Source organism: Nicotiana sylvestris, chromosome 5 (genome assembly GCF_000393655.2).
Source record: "Nicotiana sylvestris chromosome 5, ASM39365v2, whole genome shotgun sequence".
NCBI classification, from domain to species: Eukaryota; Viridiplantae; Streptophyta; class Magnoliopsida; order Solanales; family Solanaceae; genus Nicotiana; species Nicotiana sylvestris.
In genome coordinates, this window is record NC_091061.1 from 46,867,133 (window position 1) to 46,883,704 (window position 16,572).

The 16,572-nt window shown below is 40.1% G+C and overlaps 1 pseudogene; it reads right to left on the reverse strand.

Annotated features, from left to right (window-relative positions):
• Positions 1–8,316: 8,316 nt before the first annotated feature.
• Positions 8,317–14,843, reverse strand: LOC104215450 (glucose-6-phosphate/phosphate translocator 2, chloroplastic-like; annotated as a pseudogene).
• Between the last annotated feature and the right edge of the window lie 1,729 nt (positions 14,844–16,572).

Here is a 16,572-nt window from a genome sequence, read left to right on the forward strand (position 1 = left end):
CGCACCACCAGTTTTGAAGGGTCCGAATTCAAAAAAATATACTTAATTACCATTCAAACCGAGCGCAACACCAGAGTTAATTCTGAAAAGGTTCAGGATGCTGTACATCCCAAAATACGATAGGACCTCAGATCCTCGGGAGCACATCACAACTTATACAACGGCTGTGAGGGGAACGATTTGGCTCGACATGAGATCGAATTGGTTCATACTGAAAAAGTTTGGAGAAACCCTCACGAAGGGGGACTTGACATGGTATTCACTTTTACCCGAGCATTCAATTGACACTTTTGAAATACTTGTAGATTCATTCATTAAGGCCCATGCCGGGGCAAGAAAGGTTCAAGCCAAGACGACGAACATATTCAAAATCACACAGGTGAGTTCAAATTATTGCGGAAGTTCGTTATTAGATTTCAGAAAGAGTGGATGTTGCTAAAGGTCGTACTAGAGGAATGGGCAGTAGATGCATTTACTAAGGGATTAAAACCAAGGAGCTCTAATGCCTCCCAAAAATTGAAGGAAAGCCTGCTCGAATTCCAAGACATGACATGGGCGGATGTCCATAACCGCTATAAATCGGAGATAAGTATAGAAGATGATCATCTCGATTTCCCGACATCAACTAAGAGGAGGACAGAGATAAGAACTGAGATAAGATTAAGGATGATATTGATGCACATCGACGATTTCTAAAGGTTGCTTTTTGCCTTACGAGAGAGCTAAGGGACGGGGCAGTAAAGGGTTCCGGTTCTCAAATAGATTCGCCCCCGAAAGAAGAACTTACTGCGTCTGAAACAACAAGTCATTATAAGAAAAAGAGGTATCAGGGATCTAGGATTCCACTTACCCCAGGTTGTCGGATTATAATTGCAAAATCGGCGTAGTGGAGTTGGTATCAGCGATGAGGAATATCAAAGAAGAATGATTCCTGAAGCCAATCAGATTTGATCCCAGCCATAGGGATCCCAACCTATGGTGCGAATATTATGGTACTTAAGGCCACAAAACTAGGGATTGTTTGCATCTACGCGAGGAGGTGGCAACGCTGTTAACGTCCATTTCAGGAAGTTCTTGAGCCAAGAAAAAATACGATCGCAGCTGGGAAAATGCAAAACCCTTGAAGATAGGGGAAGACCCTTTTCGATTGGCTATCAATATGATTTTCGGAGGGAAGGAAATCAATAGCATAACCTTTTTGGCAGCAAAGAAAACAAAGGTATCAGTGACAGATAACAAGAGACTCCACGAAGACGACATCACTTTCACGGAGGAGGACCCCGATGGACTTCTAGATTTCAAGATTAAACGTGTTTTGGTTGAACTAGGGAGATCATCCAACATAATTAAATGGAGAGTGCTGGAACAATCCAAATTAACGGGAAGTATCATTCTGGCAACAAAGCTCCTCACCGGGTTCAACTTGGTAATTATGACAACCCGAGGAGAGATATTGCTGCCCACGAATGTCGAAGGGACCACGAAGACCACCTTATTTGAAGTGGTGGACAGTGACATAGGCTACAACATAATTCTCGATAGACCATGGTTACATGAGATGACCTCAAAGAGGATCAACCAGATACGAGGAGATCAACCGGCAGCAAGAGAACTGAATGCAATGTTGACTCCCGATAGTAAAGGGAAGGATCCCAGCAAATAACAATTATAAGAACCGACGCCTTCCCCCGTGTCAAGTGAAGATGATAAGGGCGAGGAGTCATCGGAATCCCACCATGTACCAAGATACTTTCAGGTACCGAAAGTGACCGACACGACTAAATCCACAACAGAAGAACTCGAACAAGTGGCCTTGTTTGAGGAATTCGTAGAGAGAAAGTTTCACTTGGGAACATGACTCAATCCCAAACTCAGGTTAGGATTTATTAATTTCCTTAAAGCTAATGTTGATTTTCTTGCATGGTCACACTCGGATATGATAGGTATCCCACTAGATGTGGCCGTGCACGAGCTAAGCCTGTACCAGAGCATCCCTCTGGTGAGGTAAAAGAAATGCCCAATAGCCGAGGTCAGAAACAAGTTCGTTAAGGAAGAGGTAACTCGACTACTTGACATCGGTGCAATCTAGGAGGTAAAGTATCCCTAATGGTTAGTTAATATAGTTGTGGTTCCGAAAAAGAATAACAAGTTTCGAATGTGCGTAGATTATGAAGACTTGAATAAGGTGTCCCCTAAAGACTCATTCCTGTTGCCAAACATTTATCAAATGATTGATACAACAGCTGGGCACAAGTTAACGAGTTTCCTCAATACCTATTACGGGTACAATCATATCAAGAGGAACCCGGGGGATCAGGAAAACTTCATTCATAATGAACTTTGGCACACATTGTTGCAATATGATGCCCTTTAGACTTAAAAATGCTGAAGCCACTTATCAGAGGCTCGTGAACAAGATGTTCTAGATGCAAATAGGTAAAATGATAGAAGTGTATATATATGACATGTTGGTCAAGTCTTTGAATACAGGTGATAATTTAAAACAACTCCAAGAAACCATTGATATCTTGAGGAAACACAACATGAAGCTCAACCCAAAAAAATGCGCGTTCATGGTTGGCTCCGGTAAGTTCTTGGGTTTCTTGGTTTCACAAAGGGGGATCGAGGTAAATCCCGATAAGACCAAAGACATCGAAGACATCCTGGACCAGCTGACATGCATAAAAGAAGTCCAAAGGCTAACCGGAAGATTGGCCGCTGTAAACAGGTTCATCTTTCGATCCTCGAAAAATATCATCAATTCCTCTCTCTTCTAAAGAAAAAGAACAATTTTGAATGGGCTTTGGAATGTCAGCAGGCATTGAAAGACCTGAAATATTATCTATCAAGCCCCCTGCTATTATCGAAACTAGGGGAAGGTGAACAACTGCTAATATACTTAGCTATCTCTGAGGTAGAAGTAAGTGCCGTTTTAGTCTAGGAGGATGAAGGTACGCAATTTCCTTTCTATTATGTTAGAAAAATATTTCAGGAGCGGAGACTCGTTATCCGCACCACAAAAAAATGGCCTTAGCTCCCATAGTCGCCTCTCAAAATCTTAGGCCTTATTTTCAGTGCCACCTGATAGTTGTTGTGACGACCTTCCACTTACGAAATGTTCTTCACAAGCTTGAGTTGTCAGTCTGATTGGCCAAAAGGGTAGTCGAAATTAGTGAGTTCGATATTGAATACAAGCCTAGGACTGCAATCAAATCACAAGTTTTGGCCGACTTTGTGGCCGATTTTAGTCCTGGGTTATTGCCCTTGGCTGCTAAAGAAGCGGTGCTGGCATCAGAAACGACATCAGGAGTTTGGAATTTTTTCACGGATGGAACTTCCAATATGAAAAGGGTCCGGAATCGGGGTCGTCCTAATAATGCCTTCAGGGGAAACCTTGAGGCAGACCATAAAAATTGTTTCGTTAACTAACAATGAAGTCGAGTATAAAGCTTTGGTTGCAGGTGAACTGGCCCAAGGACTTGGCTCCGAGGTCATAGAAATCAAATGTGATTCCTGCAACTGGTAGTAGACAAAGTGTACATGATTTTCTACATGAAGGAGGAACGCATGCAACAGTACGTGATTAAAGTTCAAACTTTGCTTGCATGATTCAAGGAGTGGTCGATCACGCACATCTCGAGAGAAAGAAAACGTAGAAGCAGATGCATTGGGTAATTTTGGGTCGTCCACGAAAATGAAAGGATATGACTCCGGTGTCGTTCAACTTATGAATTCGATACTTGATGTGGACTACTATTGTGAAGTAAATACAACCAACCTGGTTTGGGACTGGAGGAATAAGTTCATCAATTATCTTCGGCATGGAAAGCTGCCCGAAGGCCTCCCGAGCACTACACACCAAAGCGAGTCAGTACAGCCGCCTAGGTGGAAAATTATATATGAGATCATTCCAAGGTCCGTTGGCCCGATGTTTAGGAGCCTTGGAGGCGGACTACGTTGATGAGAGAGGTCCATGAAGGAATTTTTCGGAACTGTTCTGGTGCAGATTTGTTCGTGCTAAAGCTAGTTAGGGAAGGATACAACTGGCCCCGGATGGAACAAGATGCAAAGTCGTTCATTCAGAAATGCGACAAATGTCACTGCCATGCATAATTGGTACACTAACCACCAGAACTCTTGCATTCGGTACTATCACCATAGCTATTTATGAAATGGGGGATGGATATAATTGGGTCGCTGCCACCGAGTCCCGGAAAGGTAAGATTCCTTTTAATTTTAACCGATTACTTCATTAAATGGGTTGAAGTAGGTCCTTGCCAAAAGATCAGTGAGCGCGAAGTGATCAACTTCTTTTGGGAATACATAATTTGCCAATTCAGAATACTAATGGAGATTGCCTGTGATAACATAAGAGGGCCCTCTATTATGAAATCCTTATAGTAAAGGGTTGGTTCTGGAAGAATTTATGCTCGGAACAAAAAGCTATCGGAAGAAAATACACCCGAAGCCTTATCTAATTTGAAACTTTACGCAATACTTAAGATAAAGTTTTCTTTATTTATCAAAATTCCAAACGACTTAAGTACAAAAGTATAAAGGAAAATAACAAAAGAAAAGAGGAAAAATCTAAACATCATCGCCAAAAAAACTCGGGGGGAGAGAGGCATCTACGCTCCCGAGAAAAGTGGGTAGATCTGCCTCCGGTGTGGGACCTAGACCTTCATCATTATTCTCTTCAAGTTCCTACTTAGGTCTCGAATACTTGGAACTTGTACTTGAAGAGTCAATTGCGTCAGGCTTAGTTGGGAGATGCTCTCCCGCAGTTAACTCCAATGCTTGGGCTATGGAGATTTCGTCATCAATACCAACGATGCTCACTTTGGAATCCTCCAAGGTTTTTCTCCTTATATGATACATAGTGTACGTCATTTCAAATACGAGGGAATATTCTTGGAACTGGATTATTGACTTAAGCTTATCAACCTCGGCCTGGAGACCATCCCGCTCGGATATGTGAACCCTGTTTTGATCCATGATCTTCTTAAACCTATCTTCCATCTGGGCCTGCTTCTCCTCGGCGGTAGCAGCCTCTTCGCTTTTAGAGCTCAAGGCTGCCTCCAAGTTATTTATTTGCTCAACATAGGCAGACTCGCACTCGGCAGCAGCAAGAGCAGCATCTTGAAGCTCAGCCCATCTAGCCTAAGTTTCTTGAAGTCGTGCATGTACCTGAGTGGCTTCTTGGCTGTGGGCCATCACTTTCTGCTCACTGTGCTGCAACCAGGCCTTAAGCTTGGCCGCTTCAGTAGCCTTTGCCTCTAGCACTGGGAGGCACATGTCAAGTTAATTCCTTTTGACCAACAACTAATCCCGGTCGGACATAAGTCCCTCCTTATAAAGGATCAATCTCTGAAGGCCCTCGAAGGCAAATAAGTTGGCCTACAAAACATATATCCAAGTCAGAAAACCCATAATAATAGATAAACAAAGATCAAGCAACAAGAGAACAAGTACGGTACCGCTGCTGCATTGTGCATGACATTGTTCAACATGAACTTCCCATAAAGGAGTGTATTTTATTCTTATCTTTCTCTGAAGCCAACAGCTTCAGGTAGTTGGCAAGCTCCACCAGCCTGGACAACAGGTTTGAAACTGAGAGAGTGACACTCCTCTTTTCTCGGGGATTAGGAGAAGGGGTGAGTAATTGTACCCCAAATTACCGTGGTCAGGGGACTGGGTAGAGAAGCACCCTTCTCTCGGGCATCTGTGGCCGACAGAGAGGATGCAATGGATGCTGGTAGCGTAGGAGCAACTGGTGTAGAGGGGCGTCATGTTGTTTGTATTGTAGGCTGAGAAATAGGTGCAACAGGAGCAATGCTAATTATCGATTGCTCATTAACCAAATTGAAAAAAGGCCCGGGCCCCAAACTCCTTGGACTAGGAACAACAACGGAATAGGACAACGGAAGTTGGCATTATCTACCAGATCCATCTCGCCCCACAGTGCTTGGGCCTCTTCATCGGTCAGTTCTAAAAGCTCTCCTGGTTGAGCATTCGGTTGAGCATTCAGTTGAGCTGATGAAGATCGTTGTCTCCATTGAAGGGAAGCCTCTTCATCACTAGCTTCCCTGTAATCTTTAATGACGATTGCGGCCGGCTAAGGTGTGCCCTCCTTTACTTTCTTATTTTTATCCCCAACCGAGAAAGAGAGTCGCCTTATTGGTCGCTTGTTCTCTGGCTGGGGACTTTGAGAGGAAGTGCCCCCACCGGAAGCAATCCCGTGGGCACTGCTCCGAGTGAGAGCATCTTGCAGCAATCTCGCAGCCTCCTCAGAATTAGCTAAAACCTCGACTTTAGGGCAGATAATAGAGCCTTGCGAGAATCCTGAATCAAACAAAAATATATGGTTAGCAAATTTACTTATGTACATACAAAGGAGGAAAGTAGAAAGAATCTGTTTATCGTAGTTCTTGGCCTTCCATCCATATTTTGGGGCCATCTCTGTCCACGGTAGGTTTCTAGGTTTGTAATGTCCAGAATCTTCTGAATCCATTGGTCTGGGCCTTCAACCCTTGGTGGTGTTCACTTAGTAGCTCAAATAACGAAGACAAAAGGGTCAAGAATGATGAGGAGCAGACTTTTTACAAAGGAAAAAGATTAAGAAATTATAAACTTACGTGAACGACTCCATGATTCAGGAAAGGATGGAGTTGTGGTCAGAATGATATCCTTATTAGCAATGATGAAAAACCTCTCCATCGACCCACGATCATTGTCATCATCCACGTTGGTAAGTAGGGCGTGGTGACCACATTTGCTTAAATTTGTTACTCTCCTACTAAACATTTTGGGGGATTAGAGGTTCATCATATGTGCTAGGATTAGGGTTTTCCACATCTCTGTGCACAGCCGGCGTCGACAGGCTACCGTTCGCCACACAGAAGGGCCTACTTATGCCAAGTAGACCTGTTACCGATGGTACCACTCCAAGATCATGGGGTCAAGTCCCCCGCTCAAAGAAAATGTTCCCAAAGTAAAGGGGTACGTATAGACACACGTAAAATCCTTCTTAGTGAAGGTAACCTGCTCTACCAGGTCAGGAGCAATGATATTAAGGTCTGGGTAGTTATAGTCCTCCTTCACACTAGGAATACTGGAAGGATGAATAGAATAACGATACCTCTAACAACCCAAGTCCGTGGATGCACAGAGGGAAACTTATCTTGGAAGTCATTAATAGTGCTCAAGTGTTTTGGTATGATGGTGCTTACCATAGCAGGATCAACATCGACATCAACCTCTTTATCTTTGCTTCTCTTCGGGCCTCCACCGAAGAAAAGACCAGAGTTCTTAAATGATTCAGTGAAAGAAGCCATAATAGCAAGAACACGGCGAAGTTTTTGAAGAAAATCGGAAAGAGATGAAAGAAAAAGAAGGTTAAGTGCAAAAAAGGTAAGAAACTTATGAAAATTTTAGAAGTGAAATAGGTAAGATGATGAGTATAAGTATAGATATATATGGAAAAAATCATGCTCATGATTACCTCGAGAACCGGCAAAAATATTGTTAAATCATGGGGCAAAACGTGTTTAGGGTATTAAATGCCAGAAGACGTGCGTCCTTTAAAGCGTCAGAGACTGTTCAGAAGGTTTTCAGAAGATTTCTAGCCAAGAAAGGGATCTTCACCAACTTCCTGGTGACTATGCCACCGGAAAGTAGGGGGACTATCTGTATAGGGTAAAATTAGTTTACATTCAATGAACAATTGGCAACATGACACGTGGAACCGAAGACATGTAGAAAGTAAATTGTGTATTAACCAGTACTGGGAACAACAGTTGTGATTGACATCGGACTAACCCCGAAGGGAATATGATCAACGTGGTTGGGATCAAATGCTTGCCATCGGATAGCATTCAATGAAGAATATTCCCTGGTATTAAATGGACAGCCGTTGCAGAGAATATCATTCATGGCCTGCTGTTACATATTCATTAATATTCGCCTTTATTGTCATTTAAAAGGGGCTTAATCGTAGGACCTTGTTTCCTTAGGTATAACTATAAATAGTAGACTCAATAACCATGGTAAGACACGAAATCTTTAGCAAAACTTATGATGCATTATATATATTCTCAAGCTAAATAAAATAACTTTATTTTTTGTTTTACATTGCTCTTATTTATGTCCTCGGATGGCATTGCTCTCTGAGTCAGGCTTGCCATTTCTTTCGATTCTAATCGCTAAGTCTTACTTTTAATCTAATTTATTTATCATTTCGGATCAAATCAGTTCGCTTGTCTATAAAGCACGTAACAAATTCAACCGTACTGTTTTACAGGTAAATAATTCCAAATATGAAATAGAGCTAACTGAATATTTAGAATTTATAATCATTGAACACTTCATACAATATATTCTCATATTATCTACAGTAGAAATGTTGATAGAAATTTTTGGATGAGAGTTGCAGCTTGGATGAGGCAGCATTTTGGTTTTCTTGACGTTTCCAGTCATTTGCTAGGAAGAAAAAATAATAGTCACTAAGATATATGATCTTATCTCATCTACAACAACTGTTAGTCTAGTGCTGTCTTTTTTTTACTTCCACCTTTCTTTTCATTTACCTCGCCAAACTTCACTTACTGCTTAGCCTGCAATAATAAAACAAGAAAAACAAATTTAGCTCTAATTTTTATAAGTGAATCAAAGGTTTCTCTTGAGTGGTCACAATCCTTCTAGTTGTCTAAGCATGGTGTGCAGTGATAACTCTAGGATGAAGTAACAAGTTGTCCATATGCTAGATTGATCAGTTGATGGATCTTTATTGGTCCCCAAGTAAATATGAAAAGAAACTGACACTGACAATATCAAATAATATAACTACTTTTGAAATCTATTTACCTGTGAGTAGAGGAAAGTTCCACAGATTGCAATGGCAGCACCAAGGGCATTAAATGGTTGTATTGGAATTTGGAAGATGATGATGGATGAGACTATGACAGAAATTCTCTTCATAGTGTTACCAATGCTAAATGTGAGTGGAGAGATCTCATTTAGGGACATGTAAGAGACTTGATTGTACAAAGTGATAGAACACACTTTGGGCCACTACCCACCTAACAAAAAAAAATAGCAATCAAACAGACATCAGTTTACAGAATCTTTCAAATATTCGGTTTACAGTATTTTTTAAGCTCTTGTGAGTTTTTTGGACCACTTTTACTATGCAAACAAAAGGGGATTCTTGGCGTAATTGGTAAAGTTGTTGCCATGTAACTAGAAGGTTACAGGTTCAAGCTGTGGAAATAACCTCTTGCAGAATTACAGGGTAAGACTGCGTACAATAGACTCTTGCGATCCGATCCTTTTCCGGACCCTATGCATAGTGAAAGCTTAGTGGATCAGACTGCCTTTTTTTTATTATGCAAACCAGAACCACACATATGAGCCTGATTCCAAAGGGAAACATGTGAGATGACATACACTGCTTCAAACCAACTGAAAGTGATTTGGGATCTTTCATTCAATTAAGTACCTTTACATGACATTTGTATTATTTTTTTAACGTCAATTGTGGAGATTTACAAATATAACCAAAGTGATGTTTTCTCTAAAAACTATGTACATACCATATGAAATTTGGGCCAATTTGGGAGACTGCTTTCTGCCATCCAAGTGCCCATACTTGTGGACCCTCAACAACAATAGCAAAAGGAGTCAGAATCAAAAGAGACATCATTGAAAGACATGCATAGTAATTCATCCCTCCAACTGACTTCCCCTTCATCCCTTTCTTTGAGAATATGTTTCTGAATACAAATGCCAAGTTTGATATCAGTGCCCCCATAAAACCTGCATGTTATCAAGATTAAAAATTACAGAATTCTAAAATTAATGGCAGATATAATGCAGCCTAAAATCTAGATTGTAATTAAGGGGGTGGTCAAAAAGGTGAAACATGCATTTTCTTGTTCACCTGTTAGATTGAAGTTGAGCTCAGTAATGGCAGCAAGTGCACAACCACCAATAATAGGCATAAGTTAAAGGTACACTGGCAATGGGAAAGTTTCACCCAAAAGTAAACTTGAAACAAAAACACTGAAAGCAGGCTCTCCACTCTTAATTATGTGAGTAAAGGAAACTGCAACTTTTGACATGCTCACTGTTGTAGCCACATGCCCAATTGTGTGTGCCACAGCAACCTAAAAACAATACAAGAAACATTTAGAACCTGAGTTTCAATGTCCAAATATGAACTTTTGAAGATTCATAATTTACTTATAGGAAACAAGGCTTTCAAAAAATCAAAGTCAGTCTTTGGAGTTTCAGCAATTCTAGTAGCCCAAGAAACCAACATCATTAGAGAGCCAGCAGCCAGAGAAAGAGTGGAAGTAAGCCATGGAAATGGGAATGCATTCAACACCTTCTTGTTGTAAATGTTGAATACTACATTCAAAGCCCACCAAGTTGCAAAATAGAGTCCAATCTTGAGCTTCTGAGCAGCAGCAGCCTGAGCTTCTTGCCCAAACTCAATGCTGATTGGTATCGACTGCGGCCGACTAGCTTCATATGCATTTCATTGGACTAAAGGGTCTCTAGATTTGGACTCCTTTGATTCATCAATATGCCCAAATCCACTTACTGCTGAAATATAGAGAGGCTTTCTTGACAAGATGTTGGACTTGTCACATTTTCTAAAGGTGATGTTGTTGAACGAACATGATGAAACATGAGGTTTAGAACCCCAGGAATTTTGTTGCAAGGGATCAAAAGTTGTGGAAACTGCATAAGATTGCCCACCAGAGAAGGCCATTGCTGTTAATAATTGAATTATAGTACTAAAGCAACTGACTTACTACTACAATGGAAAGAACACTAGTAAGGCTAGTAGTAGTAGTAGTTGCAACAATATATCTTTAGTTATAAACTTATAGTGCAATATTCTGTGTAGAGAGATTCAAATTGAGGACTTGAATTTATAGTATTTCTTAAAGGTGATGGCAGGGGTCTGTTTGGTTGTTTTTTTTTTGTCGTTGGTGGGGGGGGGGGGGGGGGGGGTTGCTTCAAGGTGTGGACCTCTCGAGGTTGTGAAAGGCTATTTGTAAATGTGCTGCCCATATACATATTGCGAAAGACAGGTAAATATCAAGAGTCACAAATGGTGAGTTTCTTGGATCTAATGTCACCTGAACTCGTACACAAATTGATTTTGGTACCTTGGCTGTTTCTTGTTGCAAAGGAGAGTGGAGTGGTGGTAAAAATCTAATGGAGGTACAATGCAATGTTTCTTGGAATATTCACATGTCACTTGAATTGTACACAAATTGAATTTCGAATTTTTACTTTATTATTTGCTTTTTTTTTTGCATCTAATTTAAGCGTTTTTTATGTTTGTGCTTCTCTTTTTCTTTCCCGGCTTAACACTACTAGAAATCCAGTAAATAACGACCAGAAAAACCAACCAACGTCGGTCGGTTATGGCTAATTACCGACCAAAACCCGTCCAAATACGCTTGGTCGCTATTTTGATGGTCGTTTTAATATACCAACTAAAGTTGGTCGATAATTACCGACCAAGGTTGGTCGGTATGTTAAAACAACCATCTGAAGAATTTAAAACAATTACCAACCAACTTTGGTCAGAAACATATTTTAATAATTTAATTTTACTGACCAAAATTGGTCGGTGTATTTAAATTATATTTTTTTATTAATTATTAAATTTAAAAAATTACCGATCAAAGTTACTCGGTAAATAAATATATATATTTTTTTAAAAAAATTAAAATTTAACAATACCGACCAAAGTTGGTCGGTAATGTTGAATTCTGGGAATTCCTTATTCATTAACCGACCAACTTTTGTCGGTAGTTGGTCGGTAATTTGCAGAAAAATATATTTTTTATTAAAAATCGACCAACTTTGGTCGGTTTTCTGGGTTTTAAATTTGGCATAAAGTGCTTGTTTTGGCAGCTACACCACCTGCCAGCATATCAATACACCTAATAGCAACATAAAACAACAACAACAACAACAACAACAATCAATCAATCAATCAATCAATAAATACATTAAAACTAACAAATTAAAGTTCAATTGAACATAAAAATCCAAAACCAGGTTAAAACTTATTACAACTAGTTCAAAACGGGTTCTATTTGTCTAGTTCAAAGTATATAAAAATCAAGGAGTGTTTTGTACAACATCATCATCACCGTCTGATGAACTTTCATCTATAAGACGGGATCGAGAAGGGTCTTGTGGAGGACGGGAAGAACGATCACGGGGAGGATGAGAGGAATGATCACGTGCAAGTCGAGCCTCTGGCGATGACTCACGAGATCGGGGCAACGGAAAATCTCCAGTAGATAGGAGAGTTCTGATCTGAGCTTGCATGCTAAGGAATTGAGCATCTCTAACCCTTTCTCTTTACTTGGCCGCTTCTAGCTCGGATGTGAGCTTTGTCACAATCTCCCGCATAGTGGAGAGGCTCTCCCCATTAAGTTGTGCGCCTTGCAAGGAAGTCCCTATTCATTGCATTCCACACTTATAGCGATGGAACGTTTTAGTAGGAAGCTCGTATACCTTCCCCTATTTTGGACCGCCAACAGACTCCATCCATATTCTTTCAGCATCCTCGTCCGAAGGTTGGGTTGGCTCGCCCGATTTACCCTGAGTGCGGATAAATTCCTCCACGTTAGTTTGGTAGCGACCCTATACGAAAATTTAAATTGATTTAGTATTTCAAAATTTATATAAAAGTAAATTAAAATACTTAAATAAAAGTAAAGTCTTACATATACAGTCGAGGCTCGGTCCTCGACCCACCTTTCTTGATCTGTCTCTTTCTTCTTCCTTACAATATGAGTCTCCTTGAATAACTCATCATAGTTCATTGGATGCCCCAACTTTTTTTCCTGAAAATAAATTAATTTAGTTAATAAACAGAATAGATATACTTTCAAAATTAAAATAATTTAAGCAATTACATACCAATCTTCTTTTTATTGTCCTTAGGCTGATCGCATCTCCAGTGTGCAAGGAGCTTCCCTTCTCAGATGTACGAACTTTCTTTTCTTTTTCCCTCTTCTCTAAGAACTTTGCGGTAAGTCATTTTGCTTGGTAAATCATCCAATAAATTTTGAAGTAACAAGTCATGCTTCTTGTTCTTCTTTCTAGCATTGGAGAAAGCATCCGACAATCGCTAGCGAGCTTTATGATGAAAATTTGCAGCCACTTCCGCGTTATAGCGGTGTTCCCATACACACTTGCTCTGTATTTCAAAAGTTAATTATAATATGGAAATATCATAAATATAAATTATTAAACTTATTAAAAGAACATTTATACCTTAAATTGATTGAAAATTTGCTCCTTCAGCGAGAATGGAAAATCAGTCCAAGTCGCATAAGGGTCATCATAAAGCTTTCTAATGGTTTTGGTGATTATCCTCGTAGTCTTATTACTCGGGATAAACCTTCAATTTAACAATAAAAACACATAAATATCTTAGTAAAATCGTTATAAAACAATAAACGCAAAAATAATAAATAACTCTTACCCATCACCCTTAGGGACTATGATGATCATGCTATATTAATCATAATGCACTTACTCATCACCATCATCATCATCGTCCAAAGCATGTGTATTAGAGGCATGTGTGGATGGTGTAGGGGGGTCAGAGTTACTATCTCGCAGGCGAAGTCCTGAAATAGATGGAGTCGTTGATGAAGATAGCTGCGATCCCTGTGACTGCGACATATCTGGATGGATCCCAAGTGGCTATGATACTGATGGCTGTGACCCGAGTGGTTGTAACTCGAGTGGCTGTGACATGGATGGATACGATCCATGTGGATGTGATATGTAGGAATGTGATATAGATGGTTGCGATCTACGTAGTCGTGAGGCAGCTGGACTATATATCAAACGTATAGTCCTATGACCCTGTGATGAAAGACCTGGTGTTTGGTTGAAGGTGTAAGGCTCGTTATGCTGTGGCAGCTCAGTATAGCTGTGTGGTGGAGGATAAGACATAAGCCTCTCTGTAGAGGGTGGAAAAGAGAGAGTATTATTATCCACCCTCTTCTTTCCCTTCCTAGCCTTTTCTCGACCCCGAGAACCAGTAGGGTCATTGTTACCTTGACTTTTGCCTTCCATCTACATAATATAATGCATATTTAGATTGAAACATATAAGAAACTAGCTATAAAACGAGAGTGCTTTAAAAACCCAACTTTTTAAAGCTCAAAAACGTATTGTTCCTCGTCCGAGAATTCTTCGTCCTCACTTGTTTGAGCTTCATCAGTTTATTCTTCATCCTCATTTTCTATAATTGTTACTTCATTTATATCAACTTCTTCCAATATGCATTCAGGATGTCCCAAATCATTTTCTAACTGAACGTCCACTATTTGGTGAACACTGGAGATATCGTTTTTACATGCAACATCTAACACATTCTCGACTTCCACCCTACCTACAGACTTAGTTTTTATTACAAACCAACAATCGGACTTATTCCGCCGCAATAGATAAGTAGCATAATACACTTGCCTAATATTATGTGCAATTATGAAAGGATCAAAGCGATCATACTCTCTCGTATGATTAACCTCAATTATGTTGTATTGGTTGTGTACTCTTGTACCTCTTGTTGGATTTGGGTCAAACCACATGCATCTAAAGAGTATCAATTTCTTATATGGCCAACCTGTATATTCTAGTTCTATTATTTTTTTGAGCATACCATAATATTCAATATCTTCAACTTGATTGCCATCACCACCTTGAACCCACACCTTGATGTTGTTGCTATTTTTATTTTTAGAGCAATCCTCTGTATGAAACTTATAACCATTCACTACGTACTTAGACATTGTTGTGACCTAAAGCCCCAGTCCCCAAGATATATCTATCAAAAATTAATTTACACCATTATTTGGATCATTTACCTACATAGTGTTAAAATATTCATAAGTTAGCATAACTTACAAATATTATTTACCTATATATTGTTATAACATTATCAGGATAAACTTACCAATTGTTTGAACCACGTATCAAATCTCGTATACACAGCATCTGGCCAAATTGACCCACGAAGTGACTGTGACACATCAGATATTTTTAGTAGTTGCATCATGTCACGACCCTAAATCCGGACCCGGTCGTGATGGCGTCTCTCGTGAAGACAAGGCTTGCCAACTATTCCCAATTCAATGTTAAATCGTTAAACAGTAAGAAAAACAGTCTAAATCATGATTTAATAATACTAAATAGCAGATAATATCATAATTATGCGGAAGGACAACCCAACACAGCCCGATACCGGGGTGTCACTAGTCAAGAGCATCTATAAAACCTAATACAAGTCTAAAGAGTCTACGAACTATTACAAATGTCTGATAAGAGATAGAAAAGATAAAGAGGGAGAAACACGGGACTGCAGACGTCAATCAGCTGCCTCGTGGACTCCGATATCTACCGGGAGCTCTCAACTCGAACTAGCAGGATCCGCAATGCCTGAATATGCACACAGGGGTGCAGGGACTAAAGTGAGTACTCCAACTCAGTGAGTAACAAATGTAAATAAGGACTGAAAGTAAGAAATCACGCAAAGCACAAAGCATTCTATAATGAAGCCGTAAAACCATTTAAAATCAGTAAATCAGTGAAAGATAGATAAAATCCTTTAACTCAATTTTTTTCAATAATTAAGCAGGTAATTGATAGTCAATTATGAAAATTAAACACATAAATGCTCGCCCCTCGGGCACAATATCAACAAATCTGCCCCGCGGGCAACATCTTAGAACAGTACCAGCCCCTCGGGCAGTCACCTAGAACAATACCAGCCCCCCAGGCTCAATCTCACATCACAATGGGTACCCGCGCACACTGGGGGTGTACAGACTCCTGGAGGGGCCCCTTACGACCTAAGCGCAATATCAAGCCACCTCGTGGTATCATCACTTGGCCCTCAGCCTCATATCAATCAAGCCACCTCGTGGCGTACGTATCTCAGGACCTCGGCATTATAATCAGTATCAAATGTTTCCTCACAACATAGGCCCTCGGCCTTACTCAATCAAAATCCTCACAAGCCACTCGGGCAGTAGTAAAACATGTTTCTCAGCCCAAAATATTATTTAAGTGTTAAAACAAAGTAAACATGGATGAGTACGAAAACAAAGAAATATAATATGACTGAGTTCAAGTATAAAGTCAAAACAGTGAGGAAATACTAGTAAAAATCCCCGAAGGGTTCAAATAGTTGGCACAAGGCCCAAATATGGCATTCATCCCAAATAATAATGATAGCAAATAGATTTCAGTCAAATACGCGGTAAAATAATCATTCGGGACGGACTCAGTCACAATCCCTAAATAGTGCACGACCCCACACTCGTCATCAAGCGTGTGCCTCACCTCAATATTGCACTACGATGTGCAATCCTGTGTTTCAAACCCTCAGAACATCATTTACAATCATTACTCACCTCGATCCGGTCAAATCTCTAGCTCACGATGCCTTTGCCCCTCGAATCGGCCTCCACTCGCGTCGAATCTATCCAAAATCAGGATGAGGACGTCAAAATATGCTAA